Consider the following 16,141-nt stretch of genomic DNA (forward strand, 5'->3'; position numbering starts at 1 on the left):
AGTTTTTTTTTTTTTTACCTGATCTTCCAAAGTCATGATTTTAAAAAGTAGAAAAAAATGATGAGATTGTGGTTTCTGTGTTGGTTTGTGGTGACACCCAGTTGCTAATAATGTAATATAAACATAAGCTAGTTGGTGTAATCCAGTGTAGCCACCGAGTGAATGGCTTAGTACTGGACGTTTCTTAAACTATCACACTATCTGCTAGCACTTTAAATTACTGTTTACACTTACTTTAAAGTTAACTAGACCTTTAAGTGTCAGGATCTTTGTTCAGATATCTTTGAAAGGTATATTTTAGTTAAATTGGAGTAATTCTTTAATATAGCTGTTAATACCTTGCCTGTTATATAATGCTGTTCTCCAAAAATGGTGTGTGCATTGATATATATTTATTTGTTAAGCAAAATGAATTAAAAGTAACTTCTGAGGATATTACAGGTTCTTAAATTCTTTTAGATGTCTAGAAACTCTAGGCCTTATAGTTTAGGGTATTACGAATTGTTTGCATCCGTTGTTTTTTCCTATTGGTTTTACTTTTCAGTAATGCCAAGCAGCTGCTGAGTACCTCTAAGCACGGTTATGTTGAATCTCAATACAACATGTGTACCAGTAAAATTAGATCTCTTTGAAGCGTCAGCCTAGTAAGTGTAAAGATGTGATGTGAGTGGAGATTTGTGTGCGTTTGTCTTTAAACCAAACCAGCTGTATAAATCTCTTCATTCTTGCAGGGTTCAAGCACACTTTCAATGCTAGTTGATGCCTTAAGCAAAGACTATCAACATTGAAAACTCATTTCACCATATCTAGCTTCTGTGTCTTGTACGAGTTTATATTTTACTTTAATTAAAATAGGTTTGCCAAAAGGCTTGCATTTTTTGCAGATGAATTTGTTTTTGACGGAGTAGGTCAAAGTTTCAGTGCTTTAGATAGCAATTTTAAGTGTATGATGCAATTTTAGGAATGGACTTTTTGTTTATCAGGCCTTTTAGTTGCTGGATACTTCAGTGAGGTCCTTTATTATCTGATAGTGCTGTGTATTTTATATTTATTTCACAGCAGTGGTATGTGCATTTGGGATTATTTGTATTTAGCAAATATTTATTGAGCACATATTATATGCCAGGTACTGTTTTAAGGACTGGAATATAGCAATGAAGAGAGACAAGGTCCTTGCCCTCATGAGGCTTGCATTCTAGAGGACCATTCATTACTGAATCTTTTCCTGGTGTCTGTGTTGACCACCAGTATTTCTAAGTGGTTGGGTTTGGAAGAAGCTTTAGAATATTTTGGCCAACATTCCTGACATCCAGCCTTTTGGTTGTGTGCCTGTATACATCTAGAGGTGGGAAGATGTTACTTTGAGACAGCTTATTCCATTAGATTTGGGACTTTCTGGTTTGCCCAGTGTCTTAGCAACACCCTGGGAGACTCAGTTTCCTAAACTGTAACAGCGAAATACTTGGTTTTGTTTTATTATTCCAAGGATTAAATGAAAATTTGTGTTTTATGTACACTTAAAATTGGTGAATTTTGCTGTACTTAAATTACATCTCAATAAAGCTGATTTTTTTTAAAGGGAAAAAAAGATTTGTGTTTTGCAAAGTGTAGAAATATTACAGACTATTACAGAAATGTAACGTGGTGGAATTTTTATTGAATAGCTTGAAATGCTAGAATTCTTCATATTGAAACAGAAATCTGCCTCCACGTAACTTCTACTAATTGCTTCAAGTTTAACTTTTTGGAATAGTTCAGAGCAAACCTGTATGCTGCCTCTTCAAAATGTAAAGACAGTTTTTTTTTTTTTTTTTTTTAATTTATTTTTGGCCGTGTTGGGTCTTCGTTTCTGTGCGAGGGCTTTCTCTAGTTGTGGCAAGCGGGGGCCACTCTTCATCGCGGCACGCGGGCCTCTCACTATCGCAGCCTCTCTTGTTGTGAAGCACAGGCTCCAGACGCGCAGGCTCAGTAGTTGTGGCTCACGGGCCCAGTTGCTCTGCGGCATGTGGGATCTTCCCAGACCAGGGCTCGAACCCGTGTCCCCTGCCTTAGCAGGCAGATTCTCAACCACTGCGCCACCAGGGAAGCCCAAGACAGTTGTTTTGTCTTTTCTTCTCTGGGTCAAAAAACTCATTTTTCATACAGTTTTTGATTTCACATTATATTATACCTAGTTTGTCAAATGTCCTGCTTAAAATATGGGGCCCAGAATTTATAGTTAAAATAGTTGATTGAAGAACTTGATTTTTAAATATAACAAATGTGTTATTACTGTTTTGGAATAACTAATTGAACTATCTTGTCCAGCTTAATGCAAAAAGTTTTGTTTAAGTCATTGTGATAGGTGGCCCATGTTGTTTAACGAATAGACTCTTGGATTGCGAGCTCCATGAAGGCAATTATCCTGTCTTGATGACCGTTGTATTCCTAGTGCTCAGTGTAGTATCTGGCACAAGCAGACTCTTAATAATTGTTGGATAGGTAAAGGAAGGAATGATGGCGTTTATTGAGCATGTGAAATATTGTGGGCCTGGATATATAAGGATTTAATAGAGACTTTGTGTTTTGCTATAGGAAATAGCAGAGTGGTCTTTTTCCAGCCCACATGGAGCTTATATATGAATGAATTGTCACTGTAGATATTTTTAAGGAAATGCATGCACATTCAAAATGGTATTGAGACCATGGAATGAAGATTTTCTCTGTGTTGGTTCCTAGAATAAATCCTCTCTATTCTATTGACTTCTACTTCACAACCTGCTCTTTGCCACCATCTGAATCTTCAGCCCTCTGCTGCTCATGCTTTTCATCAAGTCCCTTCTTAGCTTTCCTTTTTCCTCTGTATAACCGGGTTACCATATTTCCTTTGCTACTTGACTGTTGGGGTGTGAGAAGTCATATAATTCTGCTGATAGGCCTTATAATAAATGTGCAGGTGGACTGAAGAGAGGGGCTGTTCAGAATGAGAGGCAGTGGTACTGACATTGAGGTTTTACTGAACGCCAGGCATTGATAAATACTTAACATATATTCACCTCCAAAACCCATGTTGGGGTTGGAACATTCCTGTTGATAGATTGGGAAACGGAAGCTCTAAAAAGTTAAGTGATTTATTCCAAGGTCAGCTTGGATTCAAACCCTGGGCTGATTCTGAAGTACCAGCTCTTGATATTGTGCTGTATTGAACCTCACATGGGGTTCAAGGGAGCTGACCACCTCACTTAATGATCTGTTTTGCTAAAATTCACCCCGTTTGGTTATTTATGTGTTAATTTGTTTCCTGGCCATCTTTGCAGCATTTTGAAGATTAAAAAAACCAAATTCTTCTAAAGGTTCTTTCAGCTCATTTTGTCTTTTAATTTGTAGGTTTTATGAATAGGAGGCTAAAAACATTTTTTGAAGACACTGATAATAGTTATTGAGGGTTGTTTTGCCATGGGATGTCTTGGTCTGAAGTCACTCAAGTCAGACCAGTTACAATCAGTACAATAAATTGTTATATATAATTGATTCTCTCTCTGAACCTGTGGAACTTCTCTTCCACCAAGAAGCAGCAGAAACCTCTGTTATGGAATAATATTGAGACCCTGAGAATCTAAAGATGGGCATACCCTAGATGGAAATTTAAATGAATTTATTAGTATTCATTTGCATATGATACGCAGTATTTCTTGTTGTGGATTATTTAGTGTTTTGTCCTAAAAACTAGTGCTCAAAAATATATGAAATGAAGACATTCCAGAATTTTAAAAAAGCTATTACTCATAAAATACTGATTTGATATGTACTTACTGGAAATAAGTCATGAATATCCTTAGATGAATTGAATTCTTAAAATGCTTTTCAAAAGTGTTAAAAATACAGGATAGTTGGATAAATGCAGAAACACTCAGAAGGAATGGGAATTTAAGTGAACTGTCTTAAGTCTCCAAACTGTAATCCTTTCATTTCCAAGATGGGCTTGTGTTTTGCTGCTTCTCTGACCCAACCTTGCCTGACATTTACATCTACTCATTCTCTCACATTTTTGTTCTAACACTAATATTTATTCCATTTCCAGTACCTTAGTTCGGGCCCTCATTTGTAATCAGACTTCCTGTTATTCTTTTCTTCCCAATTCATTCTTTATTCAGGAGAGTTTGCTGAAAATTTTGGTTAGATTGTATCACTTCCATTAATTAAGTCCAAATTTTCTAATGCATTGTCAGGTAATGCCTTTTATATCTGGTCCCATTCTATCAGAGTTCCATTTTTAGAGGCACTTTTATTTCTCTACATTTTTCCTTTTGCTGTTCTTTTAGCTTGAAATGCCTTTTTTCCTCTTCTCTGCCTCCAGCTTTCCATTCAAAACCCAGCTCAAATTCCACCATCTTGAGACCTTTACTCCATTCATCCAGAAAAAGTTAATTCCTTTCCTTATATTCCTACGGCACTTTATTTTATCTTTGCTGTAGAGCTTTTAAAAATTTGTGTTTTTCCTACTAGATTGTAAGCTCCTAGAGGACAGATTCCAAAGTATATTTATTAGTGGTTGAATTAATTTGAATATTTTTGTCCACAGATTAATGCAAACCAGCTTTTGCATAAATGCCAGTTGTATCTCTAAATTTACTTGCTGTTTTGGTTTATGTATACTCTAGGATTGGGGGAGTAATTGTTTTGATTTATAAGGAGAAAATTTAAGAACCTCCCCCTTCTAGCTCATGCTTTACTGGAATGAGTCAAGGATGCTGGGAGTCACTTTTAGTGTGAACAGAATAAATTCAGGGACTTCCCTGGCAGTCCAGTGGTTAAGACTCTGCATTTCCAATGCAGGGGGCATGGGTTCCATCCCTGGTCCGGGAAGTAAGATCCCACATGCTGCCTGCCCAGCGCTGCCAAAAAAAAAAAAAAAAAAGAATAAATTCATACTTAGTATTTATATTTGTACTCTGTTGTATGATCAAGATAAATGATCTGTTTTTCTTGGTGAAAATTTTCTGAGTAGACTGTATGTCAAGCTTTTATTTCCTGACTGAAAAATTAATAGCTGTTTTTGAGAAACCAGCTGAAAATTAATGTTGCTTAATATTCATATTTATGGTCATTTAAATCTTTTCTCTTATTCTGTATGCTTTCTATGAATATCATTTAAGTTTTTGTTGTTATTTTTGTTTTTGGTTGGCTTTGTTTCATATGTAGATATCTGTAAACTTTAAAGTGGATGTTGGAAGCAAAAGTATTATGAAAAGTATTACTTATTCGCAGTGATTTTGTTCCTTGAATTTCTGCACGTGCAAATTATGGTAGAATCTAGTGTTCTTAATATATTTGGAAAATAAATGTAGGTTAGAGGATTAAAGTCTAGGTTAAAAATTGGAATTTGCATAAAATGGAAATGAAAAAGGTGGTGAGAGGAACTGAAAACGAAAGTAGTTCATGGGCTGCATGCCCATTTTCTGTTTCTTTTCCGTTTTTTGCATTTTCAGTTGTATAGGGATACTTTCACTGAAGTATTTTATTGACACTTCAAACTTAATTTATCCACCATTAAATTATTTCACTTCTCTTGGAGTCATTTCTTTTTCTGATATTGCTCTTCATTATTTTTCACATATCTACAAAGAATAATAGAGGCTCATGGTAGAAATTTTGTTAGTATAGAAAAGTATGAGATTAAAAGTCCCTTTGAATCCAGCTAACTGAGATGATCATCCCCATGACATTTTGATGAACATTCTTCTAGACTTCTATGCGTATATGCATAAGGACATAAGATTTTACATAACATACTACAATGCTATTTTGTACCCTGTACTCCATAGTATATTCTTTATATTGGCTCCTAGTATTCTGTTGTATGGATATACCATAACTTCTTTGGCCAAGTCCATTTTGCTAGATTCTTATTTTTTTTATTTTTTGTTTTTTTCTATGTTTATGTATCTGTCGCAGAATTTTTGTGTGCATTTGCCCATTATCTCCTCTAGATTGGATTTCCTAGGGATAAAATTGCTGGGGTCAAAAATGGTTTACAGGTTTATAGTTCTGATACACTGTCATATTGCCCTTTCAGAAGGCTTTTACCAATTTATATTTCCCAACAGTGTGAGAATACCTCTTTCTTCAGTCCCACCATTGCTTGGAGTTGTCAGATGTCCCGTTATTTTTTTTCATTTGTGTTTCTTTAATATCTAATAAGGCTGCCTTTCTTTTCATCTGTATGTTGGATGTTCTGATTTCTTGATTCATTATTTGATGTTTTTCTAATTTATAAGAGCTCTTTGTAGTAGAGATATTAAGTGTTTTTTGTGGTATTAGTATTTTTGTGAGTCTTTTAACCTTGTTTATGTAACGTCTAGTTTTAAGAACTTTTTGATTTGTGTGTGCTTGTGCACGTGTTTTAAGTGGCAGTAGTTTCTCCCAAGCATCCAGTGCCAAAACCTTAGTAATACTTACTTCCTCTCCCTCCTGAGTTCTACTGAATTGCTTGTTCTAATTTGTACTTCTGTAATGGTCTTTGGTCTACTCTGTTTTTTTAAAATTAATTAATTAATTATTTTTGGCTGCATTGGGTCTTCATTGCTGTGTGTTGGGTCTTCATTGCTGTGCTCAGGCTTTCTCTAGTTGCGGCGAGCAGGGGCTACTCTTCGTTGCGGTGCGTGGGCTTCTCGTTGCGGTGGCTTCTCTTATTGCAGACCACGGGCTCTAGGCACGTGGGCTTCAGTAGTTGTGGCATGTGGGCTCAGTAGTTGTGGCCCACAGGCTCTAGAGCGCAGGTTCAGTAGTTGTGGCGCACAGGCTTAGTTGCTCCATGGCATGTGAATCTACCTGGACCAGGGCTCGAACCTGTGTCCCCTACATTGACAGGTGGATTCTTAACTGCTGTGCCATCAGGGAAGCCCTGGTCTACTCTTATTTAGTTCGAAACTCTGTAGCTTACATCCTTATTGTTGATTCTGATTGCATTTCGGCTTTTTCTCTTTGAGCCCTTCCTGTTTTCTGCATTCAAATTAGTCTCAAAATACCACTTTGATTCTGTCATTTTTTTGTAAAACATTTTTACAGAGTCAAATTCTTGAACTGAGCATTTAAGATTCTCCACCATAGACTGACCCAAAATAACCTTATTTCTCACTGTATGTGTTGATGACAATACAAACTGGACTCCTTACCATTTTAAAAACATGGAGTTATAAGCCCCCTGTACGTTAGTTTATGCCCTACCCTCAATTGGCCAATCCTACTTGTCCATTTTTTCAACCGTAGTTCATGTGTCATCTTATCTATGAAGCCTTCATTAATCTCATCCCAAAGTGATTTCTCTTAATGCTTATTGCCCCGAGATCACTTTTATGAATACTTATTATATCCAGGCTTGGATTAATTAGAATTCTCCACCCCCACCCCCGTATATTGGACATGTTTCATTCATTCATTTTAAAAACTAGTTTTATTGAGGTATAACTTTACATATAGTACAGTTCACCAGTTTTAAGTGTGCAATTAAATGGGTTTGATGAATCACCACAATCATGATAACTGGAACATTCCTATTGCCCCCAAAAGTTCCCTGTGCCTCTCTGCAGTCCGTCCCCTACTCTTACCTGTGGTCCTTGGCAACCACTAATTTACTTTCTGTCACATTAGTTTTACCTTTCTTGATGTCATATAAATGGAATTATATGGTATATAATCTTTGTTGTCTGCCTTTCACTTAGCCAGCTTTTGAGATTCACTGATGTTGTTGCATGTTCCAGTGGTTTGTTCCTTTTTATTGCTGAGTCATATTCCATTTATGAATATACTGCAATTTGATTATCCCATTACCCAGTTGATAAACAATTGAGTTGTTTCCAGTTTTGAGCTGTTATGAACAAAGCTGCTGTGAACATTTGAATATAGATCTTTTGCTTTTATTATTTGTGAGCAAATTAGGGGTGGGACTACTGTGTTGTATGGTTAAGTGAATGTTTGACTTCATAAGAAAATGCCAGCCTGTTTTCCAAAATGGCTGTACCATTTTGCGTTCTAGTCAGCTGTGTATGAGCATTCCAGTTGCTTCACATTCTCACTGAGACTTCAGTTTTTGTCAGTCTTTGATTTTAGCTGTTCTAGTAGAGGTAGAGTGGTATATCATTGTGGTTTCATTTGCAATTCCCTAATGACTAATAATGTTGAGCATCTTTCTGTATGCTTATTTGCTCTTCATGTCTTTTGAGAAGTGTCTTAAAATGTTTTCTCCATATTCTTTATGAATTGGGTTGTTTGTCTCATTGAGTTCTGTACATATTCTGGATACAAACTCTTTATCAGATACATGTTTGCAAAGGTGAGCCACTGGCTCACCTTTCCTGGCTCACCTTTCCTTAACAGTAATTTCAAAAGCAGAAGTTTTAAATTTTCATGAAATCTCATTTGGCAATTTTTTCTTTTATGATTTGTGTTCTTTGTCATCGCCTGTGTCCTCAAACTTTGCCTAACTCATGTTCACAGGTTTTTTTCTCCTTGGGTTTCTTTTTAACTTTTTTTTTCTTTTTAATTGCAGTGTAGTTGATTTACAGTGTTGTGTTTCTGGTGTACATTGAAGTGATTCAGTAATTTATATATACTTTTTCATTATAGGTTATTATGAGATATTGAAAGTAGTTCCCTGTGCTTATACATCCTTGGTTTTGTAATATACATCTTTAATTTATCATAGTCTACCTTCATGTATAATATAACATTACAAGAGCATTCCTCCATTTTCTTCTTCTTGTCTTTTGTACTGTTCTTGTCATATGTTTTATTTCTATATATGTATAACTTATGTATGTTATGTGTAGACATGAAATTTAAAATGAGAAAAGTCATTTACCTACTTTTCAAACATTTCTCTTTCCTTTGTGTAGATCCAAGTTTTAATGTAATATTTTTCTCTGGCCAGAGGGATGGCTTTGAACACTTCTTTTAATGCAGGTCTGCTGTTTTGTCTGTCCGAAAAAGTCTCCATTGTGAAAGATATTTTTGCTAGGTATGGAATTCTGTATATATGTATTTTTCCTCCAGGGTACTTTGACTTATTTCACTCCTGGCTTGTGTAGTTTGACGAGAGTTTCCATAATAATTTGTTTCTGCATCAGCTACTGGATTTTTTAAAAAATTTATTTGTTTTTATTTATTGTTTTTGGCTGTTTTGGGTCTTCGTCGTTGTGCGTGGGCTTTCTCTAGTTGTGGCGAGCGGGGGCTACTCTTCGTTGTGGTGCGCAGGCTCTAGCGCACGCGGGCTTCAGTAGATGTGGTGCACGGGCTTCGTTGCTCCGCGGCATGTGGGATCTTCCCGGACCAGAGCTCGAACCCGTGTGCCCTGAATTGGCAGGCAGATTCTTAACCACTGCGCCACCGGGGAAGCCCCAGCCACTGGATTTTTAAGTTCCATGAGTTTCTTTTTTAATCTTAGTGTCTCTTAAGCACCTGCCACCTGTTGTATCTATAGGTGATAGATACCTGACAAATAATATTAAATTGATTTGGATAATAAAATATCCAGCACCTCAGAATTTATAAACAATTTCACAGGGATTGCATTGAATGTAGAGATTAACTTGAGAGTATTCCTATCTTAATAATGTTGTCATCTAATACGTGAAAATGCAATGTCTTTCCATTTATTTAGATTTTCCTTAATCTTTTAAATTTTTGAAAAATGTTTCAGGGTACAGTCCTTGAACTACTTTGTTAAATTCGTAGGTATTTTTTTTAAGGCTATTATAATGGGTATTGTTTTTGTAATTTAATTTTGATTGTCCATTGCTAGTGTCTAGAACTACAATTAATTTTGCTATTAGCAGAGTCTAATATTGGCCTATGAATAAATTCATAATGACTAGAGTTAGACTAATCAAAAATATGTGCCTTCATGCAAATCAAGTATTAAGCCCTTCCTGTGCTATTCTCACCATCTTTCCTTTTTCTCTCTTCAAAAACACGTCTCAAGACATGATTCAGTGAAACATGAAGACACGGTTATGCTCAGTGGATTAGAACTTGTTTGCCTGAGCAAATCTGCAGAAAGTCAGCCATCTGTCTTTTTTTTTTTTTAACTTTCAGTGTTCCATTAGGAACATAAAGGAAAGGAAATACATTTTTAGAATAAACACGAAACATTTCAGTGTTATGTTATTTACTTTTTCTAGTTTTTAAAATAACTATACAATTTACTTTTATTTTAAATAGTACAATCAGTGGTCTTTAGTGTATTCACAGAGTTGTGCAACCATTGCCACTCATTTTAGAACATTTTAATCAAACCTGAAAGAAACTCGGTGGTAGTCACTCTGCATTCCCACCTCCCCAAGTCTCTGACAACCGCCAATCTACTTTCTTGTTTCTATGGTCTTGCCTTTTCTGGACATTCCATATAAATGGAATCATACAGTTTATGGTCTTCAGTGACTGGCTTTTTTCATTAAACTTAATGTTTCTAAGGCTCATATATGTTGTAGCATGTATCAGTACTTCATTCCATTTTTAGCAAAGTAGTGTTCCATTATATGGATATACCATATTTTGCCATCAGTTGATGGATACTTGGGTTGTTTACACTTTGGTCTGTTATGAATAATGCTCCTTTGAACACTTGTGTACAGTTTTTGCATGGAGATATGTTTTTATTTCTCTTGAGTATATACCTAAGAGTGGAATTTCTGAGTCATATGGTAAGCTTATGTTTAACATTTTAAGAAACTGCTAAACTATTTTTCAGAGTGGCAGCATCAGTTTTTATATTCCAACCAGCAGTATGTTAGGGTTCCAGTTTTTCCACATCCTTGACAATAGTTGTTTTTTTTAATCATAGACATCCTTATGTTTAAAATGCTATCTTATTGTGCTTTTGATTTCATTTCCCTAATGACTAATAATGTTGAGCATTTTTTCATGTGTTTATTGGCCATTTGTATATCTTTTGGGGGGAAATGTTTATTCAAATCCTTTACCCATTTTAAAAGCTGGTTGCCTTCTTATTGTTGAATCTTAAGAGTTCTTTATATATTCTGGATTCAAGTCCCTTAATATGACTTTCAACATTTCTCCTTCTCCTAGAGAGACAAACTCTTGTGTTTGGGAGAGTCAACTTTAATTTAGTACAAAGAAATGGAGTCTTCCGCAAGTAACTTGTTGGCAACCACTTGGGCTATTGTAGCAGTGTAACTTTGGACAAGTCACTTAGCTTTTGAGACATTGGTTATGGACCCAAAAGAAGAAGAAGAAAAAAGAATTTGCCTAGGGCAGCGGTCAACAGAACAACCAAAAGACTACTATGTGGTTGGCAGATCTTGTGCCTTGGGTTGGCTGGGTAGAGATACAGTATAAAGGAAAAGCAAAGACTTAGAAATAATACAGATGTGAATTTAGGTGGTAACTCTGGTGCTTTTGTAGCAGAGCAATATCAAGCAATTTATTTACTTATCCTTTTTGAGCCCTAGTCTTTCTACTTGTAAAATGGAATGAATAATTCCTACCTAATAACGAAAACTGGAAACAACCTAAGTACTCTGAATGGGGGGCAGATAAATAAATTATGGTACAGATAGTTGATTTGCAAATATTTTCTCCTGTTGTATCACTTTGTTGATATCTATTAAGCACAAAAGTTTTAAATTTTGATGAAGTCTAGTTAATTTTTCTTTTTGTTGTTTGTGCTTTGGTATCCTACCTAAGAAGGCTTTACCTAATTAAAAGTCACAAAGATTTGTTCCTATATTTTCTCCTAAGAGTTTTATAGTTTTAGTTCTTACATCTTGATCTTCTGTCTATTTTCAGTTAATTTTGTGGACTCTCAGTTCTATTCCATTGATTTACATGTCCATCCTTATGCCAGTACGACACAGTCTTGATTATTCTAACTTCGCAGTAATTTTTGAAATCAGGAAGTATGAACTTTCAAATTTTCTCTTTTAGATCGCTTTGACTTTGTGTTTATTGTCTTTTTTTTGTGGGAGCAGGGGAGGGTGGTGGGGATATCCTTTGCATTTCCCTACAAATTTTAGGTTCAGCTTGCCAATTTGTGCAAAAAAGGCAGTTAAGGATTTTCATAGGGATTGCATTGAATCTGGAGATCAGTTTGGGAGTATTACCATCTTAATAATGTTAAGTCATCTAATACCTGAACATGGAATGTCTTTCCGTTTATTTAGATTTTCCTTAGTATTTTCAATGGTGTTTTTTGTTGTAGGTACAATCCTTGCACTTCTTTTGTTAAATTTATTCTTAGGTGTTCTATTTAAGGCTATTGCAATGGGAATTATTATTGTAAGTTAAATTTTGGGGGGTAAATTTAAAAAATTGTATTGAAGTATAGTTGATTTACAATGTGTTAATTTCTGCTGTACAGCAGAGTACTTAGTTATATATATTCTTTTTCATATTCTTTCCCATTATGGTTTATCATAGGATATTGAATTACTAGTTCCCTGTGCTGTACAGTAGGACCTTGTTTTGTAAGTAAATTTTGATTGTCCATTGCTACTGTGTAGAACTACAATAGTGTTTTGTTTTTTTGTTTTTTTTGGCTGCTCCGCGCGTCTTTCAGGATCTTAGTTCCCCGACCAGGGATTGAACCTCGTGCCCTGGCAGTGAAAGTGCTGAGTCCTAACCACTGGACTGCTAGGGAATTCCCTACAGAAGATTTTTCTATATTGATCATGTATCCTGCCATCTTGCCGACTTATTAATTCTAATAGTTTTTTAGCGGATTCCTTAGGATATTCTATATACAAGATATGTTATCTGCAAATAGAGAATGTTTTATTTCTTTATTTTCCCCTGGTCTAGTTCTTTTTCTTGCCTAATTATAGCAGCTAGAATTTCAAGTTCAGTGTTGATTAGAAGAGGTGAAATTGGACTACCTTGCCTTGTTCCTCATTAGGTATGGAAAACATTTAGTCTTTCTCCACAAAATGATTTTAGCTGTGAAATTTTCATAAATGCATTTGTTTTATTTTTTGATTAAAGTTGTTTCCCTCGGAGTCTAATTTTTGGTGTCAGAAAAATTCCAGATGCTTTGGTTGTCCTTTATACACAAGCCTGTGTAATTATCCACTATTGTCCTATGGTGTCCTTTACACACAAGCCTGTGTAATTATCCACTATTGTCCTATGGGCTAGGAAAAGAGGAAGTCTCCTGTTTTGTAGTATGTGCGTAGTGATTGGCCACATCAGTTTCCTCATAGACTCTGCTGGAAGAAATGTATGAAAAATGTTTCATTATGGAAAATATATGCATTAAGATTGATAGTTTCCTTTAGTTAGTGTTACTTAAGCATGCATGATTTTCTAAATTTAATTCTTTGAAGTTAAGCAGTTGGTGTACTGGAGTAAATAAATTGATACAACTTTTTTCATTTTTATTAAAGAAAGTGACAGTGTAAAAAATATTGTAAAATACTATACATTCTGGTTTGTAGTAATTTCTGGTAGTGTTCCTCTTTAAAGTTTTCTGTTGGTGTTCATCCTTAAATTTTTCTGCATTTTTCAGTTTTATACAACGAAATTTTGTGACTTTTTTTAACCTATACTCTTTTTATATTTAAAACATATGAAATGCTTGAAAACTGTACAGAGATGTAGCAAGATGTGAAAGCTACCCTTTATGCCCTTTTCATTCCCATTTCCTTCCAAATACATAACCGTGTAAATAGATTGGTGTACATCCTTTTTCTGCATATATACTTACATACCAACATATATACACATAAACATTAAGAATGTTATTGTGCCATAAGTGTTGTTTTTTACTTTTTTTTTTTTAACAGTATGATTTGAAGATCTTTCCAAATGGCTACATAGAATTCCACAGTGAAATCTATCAAGCTTTATTTAACCATCAACTGTTGGGCACTAAGCTGTTTTTTCGTTTTTTTTTTAATATTACAAACAGTCCTTTAAAGGATATCTGAGTGATAACTTTTGACACATTTGGAAATGTTTTTGTAGGATATGTTCTTATAAGTGAAATTGCAGATCAAAAGCATTTGATAGGTACTACCGAATTGCCTTTTTTTAAAAGGCTTAGTTAGCAATTTTATATTCCCTCTGATAATTTATATGAGTGACCGTTTCTCTAAATTCTGGTGAATACTTGATATTTTCAGAATTTTTCTTTTTGCCATTGTGATGGTTGTAAATTTATTACCAACATTTTACTTTGCCTTTTCTGGTTACCAGAGAGGAGACAACATTTAAATGTCTTAAATGGCCATTTGTATTTCTTCTGTGACTGAATTATTTTTTTAATCAAGAAGACCCTCTAGTTATTAAAAAGAAGGAATAAATATAGTTTTACATTAGAAAAATTAGTTTTGCTTATTAAGTCCCTGTGGGATAATGGATGTAAAATGTTTGGTTGTTAATAAAAGTAATAAATTTATCTCAATGTTTATATGAAGAAACTAGTTAACTAAATGTAATTCTGTCTCCTAAATCTTCTTAGTTTAAGTAGAATTTTATCAGTGGACCTATGCCTATTAGTTAAGTAGCTGGGTATCAGTTACCCAAAGCATTCTGCTAGTATTTGTAGACATTCAGAGAAGTAGATAACTTGTTCTTTACTTTTATTAATCACTTCAGTAAATACCTTTTAACCTCTTACTATATGCCAGACATAGTTTTAGGCACTGGGGTTATAGTGGTAAATAAGACATTGGTGGAGAAGAGAGGTGTGTATGTGCTAATTTGTCTTTCTAATTTATCAACCTCACTATGAAGTGGATAATTAAATGGAGACCTAAATGACAAGCGTCAGCTATGTGATGATCTAAGCATCCCAGGAAGATAAAAAACGTTTTAAGGTATCAAATCAAGAAGAAGTGTGACTTTCATTTTCTTTTTTCTCATTTTTTAAAAAATTGAAATATAATTTATTTACAATGCTGTGTTAGTTTCAGGTGTACAGCAAAGTGATTCTGTTATACATCTCTGTCTCTGTCTCTGTCTCTATATATCTGTTCTCATTCAGCTTCTTTTCCATTATAGCTTATTATAAGATATTGAATATAGTTCCCTGTGCTATACAGTAGGTCCTTATTGTTTATCTATTTTATATACAGTAGCGTGTATCTGTTAATCCCAAGCTCCCAATTTATCCCTCCCCTCCCTTTCCCCTTTGGTAGTTTGTTTTCAATGTCTATGAGTCTGTTTCTGTTTTGTAAATAAGTTCATTTGTATCATTTTTTTTTAGATCGCATATAAGTGATATCATATGTTTGTCCTTCTTTTTCTGACTTAACCTCACTTAGTATGATCAGCTCTAGGTCCATCCATGCTGCTGCAAATGGCCTTATTTCATTCTTTTTTATGGCTGAGTAATATTCTGTTGTATATACCTCATCTTCTTTATCAGTTCATCTGTTGACGGACATTTACGTTGCAAAGCATGACCCTTTGAAGACACAGAAAAGAGGCTTGTGTGGCTGGAGCCTAGTGAGTGAAGGAGGGTATAATAAAGATGAGAGGCAATTTGGGTTTTGTGGATCACAAAAAAGATTTTTATTTTATTCTAAATGCATTGAGAAGCCATTGGAGAGTGTTAGGCGAAGGTGTGGTATAATCCAATTTATGTTTTTAAAAAACATAGACATAAAAATACAAGGCGGTATGTAACAAGTGTTATATGATTTCAGCAAATGAGAAGGTTACAGAGGAGATGGGACTTTACCTTGACCCATAAAGACAGATAAGATTTAAATAAATGGAGGGGAAGGGTGTAGTATGGTGTGGTAACAATAAATAATGCCTGGCTTTAAACTGGAAGACTTGCTCTTGAGTATTGACTCTACCTTTTCATAGCTCCTGGCCTCTAAGTAAATTTCTTGACCCTCTTTATCTTAGTTCTTCCATCTGCTTTCTCTATGCCTTGGTTGATACAAAGAGCAAGTCAAATGAAAAATGCCTATAAAAGTATTTTGTAAACTGTGGGTGTCAGTGTGGTATGCTTGTTTATTTAATAAAAGACTACCATCTGTGTGTTCTTACGTTAAGGGTTGTGGAGTGATACAAAAATGAATTAGATCTGGTGTTTGCACCTTAAAGAGGATATAGTCTAGTAGATAATGTGGTAACGTCTAAAGTGCAGTGTTACGAATGATAAAGATCTTAAGAAGGATGTAGATAAGGTGCTATA

General features: G+C 34.9%; 1 protein-coding gene across 2 annotated transcripts in view; it reads left to right on the forward strand.

Moving 5' to 3' along the window:
* CDK13 (cyclin dependent kinase 13) overlaps positions 1–16,141 on the forward strand; it is a 112,330-nt gene that overhangs the window by 2,484 nt on the left and 93,705 nt on the right. The window lies entirely within an intron of this gene.

The sequence above is a fragment of the Grampus griseus genome, assembly GCF_964374135.1.
Source record: "Grampus griseus genome assembly, chromosome: 9".
In the NCBI taxonomy this organism is placed as follows: Eukaryota; Metazoa; Chordata; class Mammalia; order Artiodactyla; family Delphinidae; genus Grampus; species Grampus griseus.